This window comes from Argopecten irradians, chromosome 15 (assembly GCF_041381155.1).
Source record: "Argopecten irradians isolate NY chromosome 15, Ai_NY, whole genome shotgun sequence".
In the NCBI taxonomy this organism is placed as follows: Eukaryota; Metazoa; Mollusca; class Bivalvia; order Pectinida; family Pectinidae; genus Argopecten; species Argopecten irradians.
The window spans coordinates 12,547,626-12,561,517 of NC_091148.1; positions in this window are offsets into that span (position 1 = coordinate 12,547,626).

Below are 13,892 nucleotides of genomic sequence, written 5' to 3' on the forward strand. Positions count from 1 at the left end.
TGATGAAAAACATATTGGAAAGGAGAAAACTCTCATAAAATGTATATTTATATATATATATTTATATTTAATGGAATAGATGCTCGACCGCTATCAAGAACAGACGATTTCGGATTTTTTCTTCACTTTACTTACATTGCACCATTGAAAAAAAATGTGATTCTAATTTTACATGAAAACAAAAGTATAAAAATAATTAATTGCATCCCTAATAAATTCCGCGACACTATGCCCTATATGGAATGAACTTGTAACATTTCCTATTAAAGATGCTGAATTTTATAAATCTTAAAAAATTCTTACCGATTTTGCAAATCAGCCATCCCTTTAATGTTTTCCTTGTCTTCTGGTTCATCGCCCTGGTATCCTGGTTCATTGCCCTGGTCTCCCGGTTCATTGCCCTGGTCTCCCGGTTCATTGCCCTGGTCTCCTGGTTCATTGCCCTGGTCTCCCGGTTCATTGCCCTGGTCTCCTGGTTCATTGCTCTGGTCAGCAGGTGTGTTCTCCACAAGGGAGTTTGGTGGCAGCAAAAATGCCAAGCGCCGTCTTGGTCCTGCTGGCAAATTCATTTTAACTTTCCTTTTCTCCTTTTGGAGTCTCCCAGTAAACTAAAATAAGCAAGACATTTATTTATAGAAGCCCACTATAATTTTCTATCTATCGCAGGGATCAATATAGGTTGTGGGGGAAACTACCTTTTTTGCAAATTAGGGGAAAAGTTTTGCAAAATATAGGGGAATTGGAATCTTCTTGATTTGGTCCAAAATTATATTCATTTTGACATAAAAGTACTGTAAAACAACAATTTCATTCACTATTTAGTAAAGCAAGATTTTAAGCTCAATAATGAAAAATTTGAGTTTATCATAAAATATGCAGTAGCTGTATGATAAATTTGAAGAAATTTGCAAACAAAAGTCTAAAAAAAATAAGGAAAATAAGTCACAGGGGAAATTGTGTTACAAAACGGTCACTTTTTAGCTTTAAATTGGGAATTTTTAAATCTTCAGTGGGGCAGAGGGTGAATTAATTCCTTTAGGGGAAATGTACCCATATACGGTAATAAATCGGAGCTAGATTGTTCCCTTTATTGGAATGTGTTTTTTAGCTCACCTGTCCCGAAGGGCCGGTGAGCTATTGCCATGGCGCAGCGTCCGTCGTCCGTCCGTCAACATTTCCTTTAAATCGCTACTTGTCATAAAGAACTGCATGGATTTTAAGAAAATTTCGTCAGAAACTTCCTTAGGGGAAGGGGTTCAGATTTTGCATAAATGACCCCCCTGGACCCCACCCGTCCTGCCCCCGGGGGGCCAGAGCAAAAATTTATACAAGTTCTGTTCCCCTTCCACACAGAATGTTTTTGATCAAATTTGGTTACATTCCATGCAGAACTTTATGACTAGTAGCGATTTAAAGGATTTACCTCTATTTCCTCTATTGGGCCCCACCTCTCCTGCCCCCGGGGTACCAGAGCCAAAATTTATACAAGTTCTGTTCGCCTTCCCCCAAGGATGTTTTTCGCTAAATTTGGTTACATTCCATGCAGAACTTTATGACTAGTAGCGATTTAAAGGATTTACCTCTATTTCCCCTACTGGGCCCCGCCACTCCTGCCCCCCGGGGACCAGAGCCAAAATTTATACAAGTTCTGTTCCCCTTCCCCCAAAGATGTTTGTGGCCAAATTTGGTTACAATCAATGCAGAACTCTAGGACAAGTAGCGATGTAAAGGTAATGTTGACGGACAGACGGATGCCGTCGGACGACGGATGCCGGGCCATGTGAGCTAAAAAGGATATATATTTCCGGGTTTTATTTGTTTTCCAGCGATTTGATTTTGGAATTTTTTTATTGTAACTGGTAAAAAAAACAAGGGGGGGGGGTGTTGACATTGGGAATGGGGTCGTTTAACGACCACAGTTATATAAGGAGAAAAATCACTGATAACTGGTAAGTCTTGAGGAATATCAACATCAATCAATCATCAGTTATAATCGAGAATCGGTCAAACTCTATTTGCAATAGTAGTGATGTAATTTAAGTTCATTATTATGATCATCAAATCAACCTTCAAACAGACCAAATCACAACACATGGCATTATCACCAGAGCATACGAAAGTTTATTCTCAATCTAACAACTGCAAAGATTATGTTACTTTGAAAAGAATTGACATACAGATACGCAAATGTGGTTATTTAAGTTCATTTTCCATTGACAACAATCATAGTCTCTTGACTCCATAAATAATTAATTTTTGGAGGCAATAGAAAATGCTGAGAGTATGAAACATACCATAAATGCCGTGGTAAAACCCGATGTGTACTCCAATAAATTAATGACAATTTTAAATGTGTACTTACTCCAATTTCCTCCCATTTCTGGTGGGCATTGTTGGACGGTAAAAAGTCCAGCTTTGAGTTTCTTCGTTTAGTGTGGATCATGATCGACACCCACTCATCTGGATTTTCATTCTCTCGTATGTCTGAATGTATAGAAATTAAAATACAATAAATTGAAAGCTTTTACTCACCTCTCACAACATACACGCAACACACCGCATACACGGGAGGCCGTCCTTGCATGACCATAGCTGTTAATAGGACGTTAATAAATCAAACAAACAAACAAACAAGCTGAAAACATGAATTGAAGTTTTGAAAGAAATAAAGTAATATAAACCATTTCTAAACTATGAAATATAAGAAGCACAAACATATGTTTTTCTTTTACAAAGGAGTAGGTGCTATAAGGGCCATTTTTGGCCCCAACACAGATTCCTTTTATTTTTATTACTTATTTTCACCAATATATGAGATTTATAAAAAAACACTATTTCAAAGCATTCTGACATGTTGTTGCCTAGCAACAGGCCTGGCAACCAGTATACTGTATTCATGCTAAAATAGACAGTTTTGTCACTTTAAGGATGTCCCAACTTCTATATTTAGTGGGAGAGTATGCATTATGTATCATGAATATGAAATAGTCAAAGCATGTCACATTTCAGAAAACTTTATCCTTTTACAGCTCATAGTAACACCATAGCAACCAATTTTTCTCCATAACAACAATTTTCTAGGCACTCAAAACACAACATAACAAGTTTTTTTAGATGTTGAAATTTTAGTTTTGGTTATTCCCTTTTTGTATTTCAGCTGTCAGAAAGATTGTAATTTTGTGATTTAAGGATAATGTTAAATAAAAACAAGACCGTTTTTACATTTCTGAAAGTTTATATCAATCAAATAATTGAGAACATAACATCATTTATCAAACATTTAGACACAATATGAAATAATGATATAAAGATGATTAGAATAACTTCTATCTACAATAATTATTATACACTCACAATTTAAAAAAGAAAAATGGCAGTACTCTTAATTTATTGAAATTCCCAAGTGCAATAATGAAAGATGACAGACTCTGATGTACAGCAGGCCAAGTTTACGAGCATTTTCAGCCGCGCCAGTGACTTACGAACTTACAACTTTTCACGGTGTGCCAGAGGTTCGCATCCTGTTCTGTAAATCACGTTATGTCATGTACCCCTCTTTATCCCTTTATAATCCATTCCTATTTCATTCATTCAGTACAAAATAACCGAATAAATTACATAACTGGCAATGCTACTTTTAACAAAAATAATCAACATGCATACATGTACAATCAACAATAATTTAAAAGTAATTATCAATATTCTGAGAATATTATTACTATCGATAAATATTATTACTATCGATAATACTTACATATCAATTAATCTGCAATTATCACAGCAACAAATACAAGTGTATGGCTGTATCATAAAATATTTTCAAACATCAGCCATTAACATCTGCACATGCCTCCGACACCACAACCACATTCACAATCATCATCGTCATCATGATATTTTCATCATCAACAATCATAGAATGAATTTATTATATTATTCCCACACTATATATGCAGTTTAAACACTTCAACCAATGACATACTAATGTTTGAATGATGAATGATAAGATGATTATGTCTAACATCAATATTTTTAAAAATGAGTCTAAATCAATCAAATCATTTAATCATTAGCTCACCTGGCCCGAAGGGCCGGTGAGCTTATGTCATGGCGCGGCGTCCGTCGTCCGTCCGTCAACATTTCCTTTAAATCGCTACTTGTCATAAAGAACTGCATGGATTTTAAGAAAATTTCGTCAGAAACTTCCTTAGGGGAAGGGGTTCAGATTTTGCATAAATGACCCCCCTGGACCCCACCCGTCCTGCCCCCGGGGGGCCAGAGCAAAAATTTATACAAGTTCTGTTCCCCTTCCACAAAGAATGTTTTTGATCAAATTTGGTTACATTCCATGCAGAACTTTATGACTAGTAGCGATTTAAAGGATTTACCTCTATTTCCTCTATTGGGCCCCACCTCTCCTGCCCCCGGGGGACCAGAGCCAAAATTTATACAAGTTCTGTTCGCCTTCCCCCAAGGATGTTTGTGGCCACATTTGGTTACAATTCATGTAGAACTCTATGACTAGTAGCAATTTAAAGGATTTACCTCTATTTCCGCTATTGAGCCCCGCCCATCCTGCCCCCGTGGGACCAGAGCCAAAATTTATGCAAGTTCTGTTCCCCTTCCCCCAAGGATGTTTTTCGCTAAATTTGGTTACATTCAATTCAGAACTCTAGGACTAGTAGCGATTTAAAGGATTTACCTCTATTTCCCCTACTGGGCCCCGCCCCTCCTGCCCCCGGGGGACCAGAGCCAAAATTTATACAAGTTCTGTTCCCCTTCCCCCAATGATGTTTGTGGCCAAATTTGGTTACAATCAATGCAGAACTCTAGGACAAGTAGCGATGTAAAGGTAATGTTGACGGACAGACGGATGCCGTCGGACGACGGATGCCGGGCCATGTGAGCTAAAAAGGATATATATTTCCGGGTTTTATTTGTTTTCCAGCGATTTGATTTTGGATTTTTTTTATTGTAACTGGTAAAAAAAACAAGGGGGGGTGTTGACATTGGGAATGGGGTCGTTTAACGACCACAGTTATATAAGGAGAAAAATCACTGATAACTGGTAAGTCTTGAGGAATATCAACATCAATCAATCATCAGTTATAATCGAAAATCGGTCAAACTCTATTTGCAATAGTAGTGATGTAATTTAAGTTCATTATTATGATCATCAAATCAACCTTCAAACAGACCAAATCACAACACATGGCATTATCACCAGAGCATACGAAAGTTTATTCTCAATCTAACAACTGCAAAGATTATGTTACTTTGAAAAGAATTGACATACAGATACGCAAATGTGGTTATTTAAGTTCATTTTCCATTGACAACAATCATAGTCTCTTGACTCCATAAATAATTAATTTTTGGAGGCAATAGAAAATGCTGAGAGTATGAAACATACCATAAATGCCGTGGTAAAACCCGATGTGTACTCCAATAAATTAATGACAATTTTAAATGTGTACTTACTCCAATTTCCTCCCATTTCTGGTGGGCATTGTTGGACGGTAAAAAGTCCAGCTTTGAGTTTCTTCGTTTAGTGTGGATCATGATCGACACCCACTCATCTGGATTTTCATTCTCTCGTATGTCTGAATGTATAGAAATTAAAATACAATAAATTGAAAGCTTTTACTCACCTCTCACAACATACACGCAACACACCGCATACACGGGAGGCCGTCCTTGCATGACCATAGCTGTTAATAGGACGTTAATAAATCAAACAAACAAACTAGCTGAAAACATGAATTGAAGTTTTGAAAGAAATAAAGTAATATAAACCATTTCTAAACTATGAAATATAAGAAGCACAAACATATGTTTTTCTTTTACAAAGGAGTAGGTGCAATAAGGGCCATTTTTGGCCCCAACACAGATTCCTTTTATTTTCATTACTTATTTTCACCAATATATGAGATTTATAAAAAAACACTATTTCAAAGCATTCTGACATGTTGTTGCCTAGCAACAGGCCTGGCAACCAGTATACTGTATTCATGCTAAAATAGACAGTTTTGTCACTTTAAGGATGTCCCAACTTCTATATTTAGTGGGAGAGTGTGCATTATGTATCATGAATATGAAATAGTCAAAGCATGTCACATTTCAGAAAACTTTATCCTTTTACAGCTCATAGTAACACCATAGCAACCAATTTTTCTCCATAACAACAATTTTCTAGGCACTCAAAACACAACATAACAAGTTTTTTTAGATGTTGAAATTTTAGTTTTGGTTATTCCCTTTTTGTATTTCAGCTGTCAGAAAGATTGTAATTTTGTTATTTAAGGATAATGTTAAATAAAAACAAGACAGTTTTTACATTTCTGAAAGTTTATATCAATCAAATAATTGAGAACATAACAACATCATTTATCAAACATTTAGACACAATATGAAATAATGATATAAAGATGATTAGAATAACTTCTATCTACAATAATTATTATACACTCACAATTTAAAAAAGAAAAATGGCAGTACTCTTAATTTATTGAAATTCCCAAGTGCAATAATGAAAGATGACAGACTCTGATGTACAGCAGGCCAAGTTTACGAGCATTTTCAGCCGCGCCAGTGACTTACGAACTTACAACTTTTCACGGTGTGCCAGAGGTTCGCATCCTGTTCTGTAAATCACGTTATGTCATGTACCCCTCTTTATCCCTTTATAATTCATTCCTATTTCATTCATTCAGTACATATCAATTAATCTGCAATTATCACAGCCATTAACATCTGCACATGCCTCCGACACCACAACCACATTCACAATCATCATCGTCATCATGATATTTTCATCATCAACAATCATAGAATGAATTTATTATATTATTCCCACACTATATATGCAGTTTAAACACTTCAACCAATGACATACTAATGTTTGAATGATGAATGATATGATGATTATGTCTAACATCAATATTTTTAAAAATGAGTCTAAATCAATCAAATCATTTAATCATTAGCTCACCTGGCCCGAAGGGCCGGTGAGCTTATGTCATGGCGCGGCGTCCGTCGTCCGTCCGTCAACATTTCCTTTAAATCGCTACTTGTCATAAAGAACTGCATGGATTTTAAGAAAATTTCGTCAGAAACTTGCTTAGGGGAAGGGGTTCAGATTTTGCATAAATGACCCCCCTGGACCCCACCCGTCCTGCCCCCGGGGGGCCAGAGCAAAAATTTATACAAGTTCTGTTCCCCTTCCACAAAGAATGTTTTTGATCAAATTTGGTTACATTCCATCCAGAACTTTATGACTAGTAGCGATTTAAAGGATTTACCTCTATTTCCTCTATTGGGCCCCACCTCTCCTGCCCCGGGGGACCAGAGCCAAAATTTATACAAGTTCTGTTCGCCTTCCCCCAAGGATGTTTGTGGCCACATTTGGTTACAATTCATGTAGAACTCTATGACTAGTAGCAATTTAAAGGATTTACCTCTATTTTCGCTATTGAGCCCCGCCCATCCTGCCCCCATGGGACCAGAGCCAAAATTTATTCAAGTTCTGTTCCCCTTCCCCCAAGGATGTTTGTGGCCAAATTTGGTTACAATCAATGCAGAACTCTAGGACAAGTAGCGATGTAAAAGTAATGTTGACGGACAGACGGATGCCGTCGGACGACGGATGCCGGGCCATGTGAGCTAAAAAGGATATATATTTCCGGGTTTTATTTGTTTTCCAGCGATTTGATTTTGGAATTTTTTTATTGTAACTGGTAAAAAAAACAAGGGGGGGGGGGTGTTGACATTGGGAATGGGGTCGTTTAACGACCACAGTTATATAAGGAGAAAAATCACTGATAACTGGTAAGTCTTGAGGAATATCAACATCAATCAATCATCAGTTATAATCGAGAATCGGTCAAACTCTATTTGCAATAGTAGTGATGTAATTTAAGTTCATTATTATGATCATCAAATCAACCTTCAAACAGACCAAATCACAACACATGGCATTATCACCAGAGCATACGAAAGTTTATTCTCAATCTAACAACTGCAAAGATTATGTTACTTTGAAAAGAATTGACATACAGATACGCAAATGTGGTTATTTAAGTTCATTTTCCATTGACAACAATCATAGTCTCTTGACTCCATAAATAATTAATTTTTGGAGGCAATAGAAAATGCTGAGAGTATGAAACATACCATAAATGCCCTGGTAAAACCTGATGTGTACTCCAACAAATTAATGACAATTTTAAATGTGTACTTACTCCAATTTCCTCCCATTTCTGGTGGGCATTGTTGGACGGTAAAAAGTCAAGCTTTGAGTTTCTTCGTTTAGTGTGGATCATGACCGACATCCACTCATCTGGATTTTCATTCTCTCGTATGTCTGAATGTATAGAAATTAAAATACAATAAATTGAAAGCTTTTACTAGCTGAAAACATGTTTTGAAAGAAATAAAGTAATATAAACTTTTGTTTGTTTGTTTGATTAATTAACGTCCTATTAACAGCTATGGTCATGTAAGGACGGCCTCCCATGCATGCGGTGTGCTGCGTGTATGTTGTTGCGAGGTTGTGTGCTTTTGGGAGACTCCAAACACTTTGAAATTATAGAAAGTCACAAACATCAATTGTTTCTTTAGCTCACACCTGTCCCGACGCCCCGCAGTGAGGCTCACATTTCCATTTGCGACCGCGGCGCTCCGTCCGTCCAGATACACTGTCCAGAGTCAACACATTTCCTTGTAAATCGCAACTAGTCATAGATGTAGCCTGCGCCATTGATTTGTAAACTCAAACAGTCTCCTGGTCCACGAAACCTTCCGTTGGGGTAGGGATAGAAACAAGAAATTGTATAAAAGGGTGGATCGTCTCCTGGTCCCAATCTGGCGGGCAGAAGGTGGCGAGGGTTGTCCCGAAGGTATGGTAAATATAGGTACACAATTATCCTTTAAATCGCGACTAGTCATCAAGACAGTTTACCGACAATGGAACTGTAAACCAAATTTGTTACATAAATGAAGGATTCGGCACACAAACACCACTATCCTCGAGGTGAAAGGTGAACGAGAACTTTGTAATAAATTTTTGAGGCTTCTTGGTCCCAGCGGGGAGGCAAGGAGGGGCGGGGCCCAATAGTGTGAAATTCGAGAGGTAAATTCTATAAATCCGTTACGTGTGTCCTCGAGCTTCTGCATGGATTGTAACCAACATTTGCCACAAAAACTTTCCTTAGAGGAAGGGTAACCTAGAACTTGACATAAATTTTGGCGTCTGATTGTCCGCCAGGTAGGGCAGGAAGGGGTGAGAGCCCGAAATAGAAGGGGGATTTAGAGGTTAAATTAGTTAAGATTCCTTCAGAAAAGAATCAGTGAAACCTGTAAATTCAGAAACATTACTCTATCTTGGCATCATACAAAACCTGTTGAGGGCGATTACCACGGGCCCTCTGTGCCTCAATGTTCCCATACACAATTTATACCTCCATAAATTGTCCTCAAAAATATATATTTCATACAGAAAGGTACGCACAATCAATCAAAATTGCAATATTCAACAAAATTTCAAGTGCATCCCAGACTGGCAGTCAAGGTTTATGAAAATTCTAAAATTATATAGTGTAGTTGGTTATAAATGAAATCAAAACGTTGATTTGACATATTGAACACTAACATGCCTTTTTATCGAAAATTCATGTAATTGGTCATAATACAGTAATGACAGAAATTAAATGTTGATGCCATGATGATCAATTTATATAATTCAATTTGAAATTTCATTAAAAAGGAAAAAAAAAATTACTTACAATAAATCATAAACATTAAACACCCTTAACGGTTTTCTAGCATGATCAAAGATATTTTAAGAAACAGGTAGTCACATATGCCACATAATGACATATGCCTTAATGGTCACTTGGGTTAGGATATAGAATGAAACAAAGACATATATAAATGCTATATATCCATCAGTCGCATTAAGTCAATCAATGATAATATAAATTGGATCTTTCAACCTGTAAGTTTTTCCTCTAAACATTGAGCAAAAAATGCACATGTGTGTTCCAAACGAACTATTGTAAATTCGAAATTTAAATTTGGCATGCTTTATGCCATTTAGACTTTGAGAGGCATTATTATGTCGTGATTCTCATCTAAAAAAAATCAAGTTCATGTAATATGGGATTGACATTTATACAACTTCAACTCTAGAAAAGAGGAAGTCACTTATAGGGGGAGGGGAGCTAATTACTGCGAATACGGTAGATGCAATCAGGATAAAAAATGCAAATTAATCCAAATCATTAACAGCCATGGTCATGTAAGGACGGCCTCCCATGTATGCGGTGTGTTGCATGATGGTTGTGCGAGGTGCGTGTTTTGGGAGACTGCGGTTATATTCATGTTGTGTCCTCTTGTATAGTGGAACTGTTGCTCTTTTTTTAGTGCTATATCACTGAAGCATGCCGCCGAAGACACCAAGCAACACAACCTCCACACGGTCACATTTATACTGACAACGGGCGAACCAGTCGTCCACTCCCTGTATGCTGAACGCTAAGCAGGAGCAAAAACTACCACTTTTATAGACTTTGGTCTGTCTCGGCCAGGGGAAAGAACCCAGAGCTTGCTCACAGGGGCGAACGCTCATCTCAAGGCCAAAAGTGAGGCGGGTTCCAAGGGAGGCATTAGGATAAAGATAAAGTCAGTTAGGAAGAATAGAAAAGATAATATCCTAAATTTAGTCGACTTTTACGATCATGCAATAGGGGCAGTAGGTACAATTCTTACGCCTCCTACCTGCAAGGCAATCAACAGAACATAAGGCCAAGGGATTTGTTTGATTTTATAACGTCCCATTTAACAGACTATGGTCTATGTTATGGACGGCCTCCCATCGTATGCGTGTGTTGCATGCTGTAGTTGTGCGTAGGTGGAGTGTTTTGGGAGGACTGCGGGTATATTCATGTTTTGTTCCTCTTGTTTGAGGTAGAACTGGTTGCTCTTTTTTAATAGTAGTGCCTATATCACTGACGGATGCGCAGACGAAAGACACCAAGCCAACACACCCGACCGGTTCACATTGATACTGACAACGGGCGAACCAGTTCGTCCCAAATCCCCGTATGCTGTAACGCCTAAGCAGAGAGCAAAAACTTACCACGTTTATAGGACTTTGGTCTGTCTCTGGCCTAGGGGAAATAACCCAGAGCCTTCCCTCACAGGGGCGAACGCTAAACTCACAAGGCCAAAAAAGTGAGGCGATTGCCAAGGGAGGCTTTAGGAAAGATAAAGTCAGTTAGGAAGAAGAGAAAAGATAAGATCCTAAATTAGTCGCCTGGCAAGGACAGTGGACGTAAGAGGGAATGGTGTGCAGGTAAAGGATATAATGTTAAAAGACCACACAGGGTCATGTAAAAAGTCCCTATGTAGAAACCTAGCAAAGGAGGAAACCTCTGTTGGCACAATTGTTTCCATATCAAATGTCGTTGTACAAGAATATAACAAGGAGAAAACAGTTTCAAGAAACATCCAGATCCAAGCTAGAGGTAAAAATATATTTTAGCTTCTGGTCAGACCTGCATGTCCATACCATTATCAGTTTCATTGTAAACCTTATTTCATATATTATGTACTATGCAAATTCAAAATGTAATTCATGTAACGATCAAAATATTATTACCTATATAACTTTTGATAGTTGACTTAATATTTTCAGGAAGTTGAAATGCCTCCATGAAGTCAAAATGGCCTTATCGTTGCATATCACAACCATAAAGATGAAGATTATCAGGTTTTGCTAATGGCCATCGTACATCATCAAACGTAGTATTCTTGCAGACTATTATGACATGAATGAACCTGATGACGTCAATATGAGCTTGGCAAACACTATCCCTATCCAATTTTCAGCAACAATTAACAATCAAGTGATCACTGCTAATTTTGTTAGTTTGATTAATTTGATTAATAACCCTATTAACATATGTGGTCATGTAAGGACGGCCTCCTATGTATGCGGTGTGTTGCGTGTATGTTGTGTGGGGTGCGTGTTTTTGGAGACTGCGGTATGTTCGTGTTGTGTCTTCTTGTATAGTTGAACTGCTAATTCTCTTGTAAAAAAGAATGACTGAATGAAGTGATCTTAGTCTCATGTATGATTAGACTACATATCTGATGAGAAAAATCTTAGGCTAGACCAATATATTACCATTATATAATAATGTATAATATGTACTGCATGTTTAGATTAGATAGTGTTCCTTGATATAGATTATATAATTTTCAACTCCGGAGGAAGGATTAGCCTCATGTCTGTTAACACCAGCATACATGTGTTTTGTCACCTTCACCTTGGATCTTAACCTCAGTGACCTTGTTTAAGATTTTGTGTTCAGGCTAGATGTGGTCGAAATGATAGGATGAAAATATTAATTATTTACAAATCCAAGTTCGAAGTATTCAAATTTCTTTTCGTCCTTAGTCCATTCTCCCTCCGAATGTCCGTCCATTGTCATTTTTAATACTGCTAATTCTCAGAAATAACAGATAACATTGGGATCATCTCTCAAATTTTCTTTGCAGGTTGGGTCCTAGTGAATATTGCATTTTGGGATAGATTGATCATAAAATGACAGACAGGCATGCACAGCCATCTTGCATTTTGAAAGTTGAATTTTGTTCCCACCATTTCTCAGAAAATATTGAAGGGATCATTCTCAAATTTATATGTAGTCTCTTTTTGGACACTAGCTATATGTATATTGCATATTTGGAATGATTCTGATTAAAGATGGACAATAGCAAAGGAGTTGTATCCGTAGCTTGAAAATAGCGAATGTTCTGCTCTGTTAAAAGTTGACGTCGTGTCGGTGTTCTGCCAGATCCAGACGATTCTTTCACAAGGACAAGTTCCCGAGTTCATATATACATGTCTTGGACAATTGCTATCGCTATTTCTCAGAAAGGCTATTTCAAACGTTATGTGTAGGTTCCCATTGAAGCCTTAAAATGCATATTAAATTTTGGATTTTGAGAATAGTACTTTGTTATTGCCTTTTCCTAGAAAGCACTGCAGGAATTATTTTGAAACTTCATGCAAATATTTATCAAATTATACTGAAGTTTTTTCTCCTTGAAATTAATTTAAAAGGTAGGTTCACCTATTTCATTGTTATGCATATCACAATCGAGGACTAATTAGAAAATAGCATAGTTTGGATTTTAATAATTTAAGCTTTTTTATGTAATGCTAACATTATATGTAGTTAACCTCTGTGTATTAAATGCTTCAAAGGTAAAGTGAAAGATCAAAGCAGAGAAAAAATTCTCTATCCTTTGATTGTTTGTTTGATTAATTAACGTCCTATTAATAGCTTTGGTCACGTAAGGACACAACATATAATATATTCAATGGTGGGCACCAAAATCCTTCTGGGATCTCTTGTTGTTTTAGGCTTATGAAAACTAGAAGCTAGAAAAGCTGTTTATAAACTGACAACATTTTTTAGCCCACCATCATCAGATGGTGGGCTATTCAAATCGCTTTTTGTCCGTGGTCCGTCGTTCCGTCCGTTAACAATTCTTGTTATCGCTATATCTCACAAAGTACTGAAGGGATCTTTCTCAAATTTCATATGTAGATTCCCCTAGGGCCGTATTTGTGCATATTGCATTTTGAGACAAATCGATTAACAAGATGGCCGCCAGGCAGCCATCTTGGATTTTGATTCTTAAAGTTTGTTATAGCTATTTCTCAGAAAGTACTGAAGAGATCTTTCTCAAATTTCATATGTAGGTTCCCCTAGGGCCCTAGTTGTGCATATTGCATTTTGGGACCAATCGGTTAACAAAATGGCTGCCAGGCAGCCATCTTGGATTTTGATAGTTAAAGATCGTTATCGCTATTTCTCACA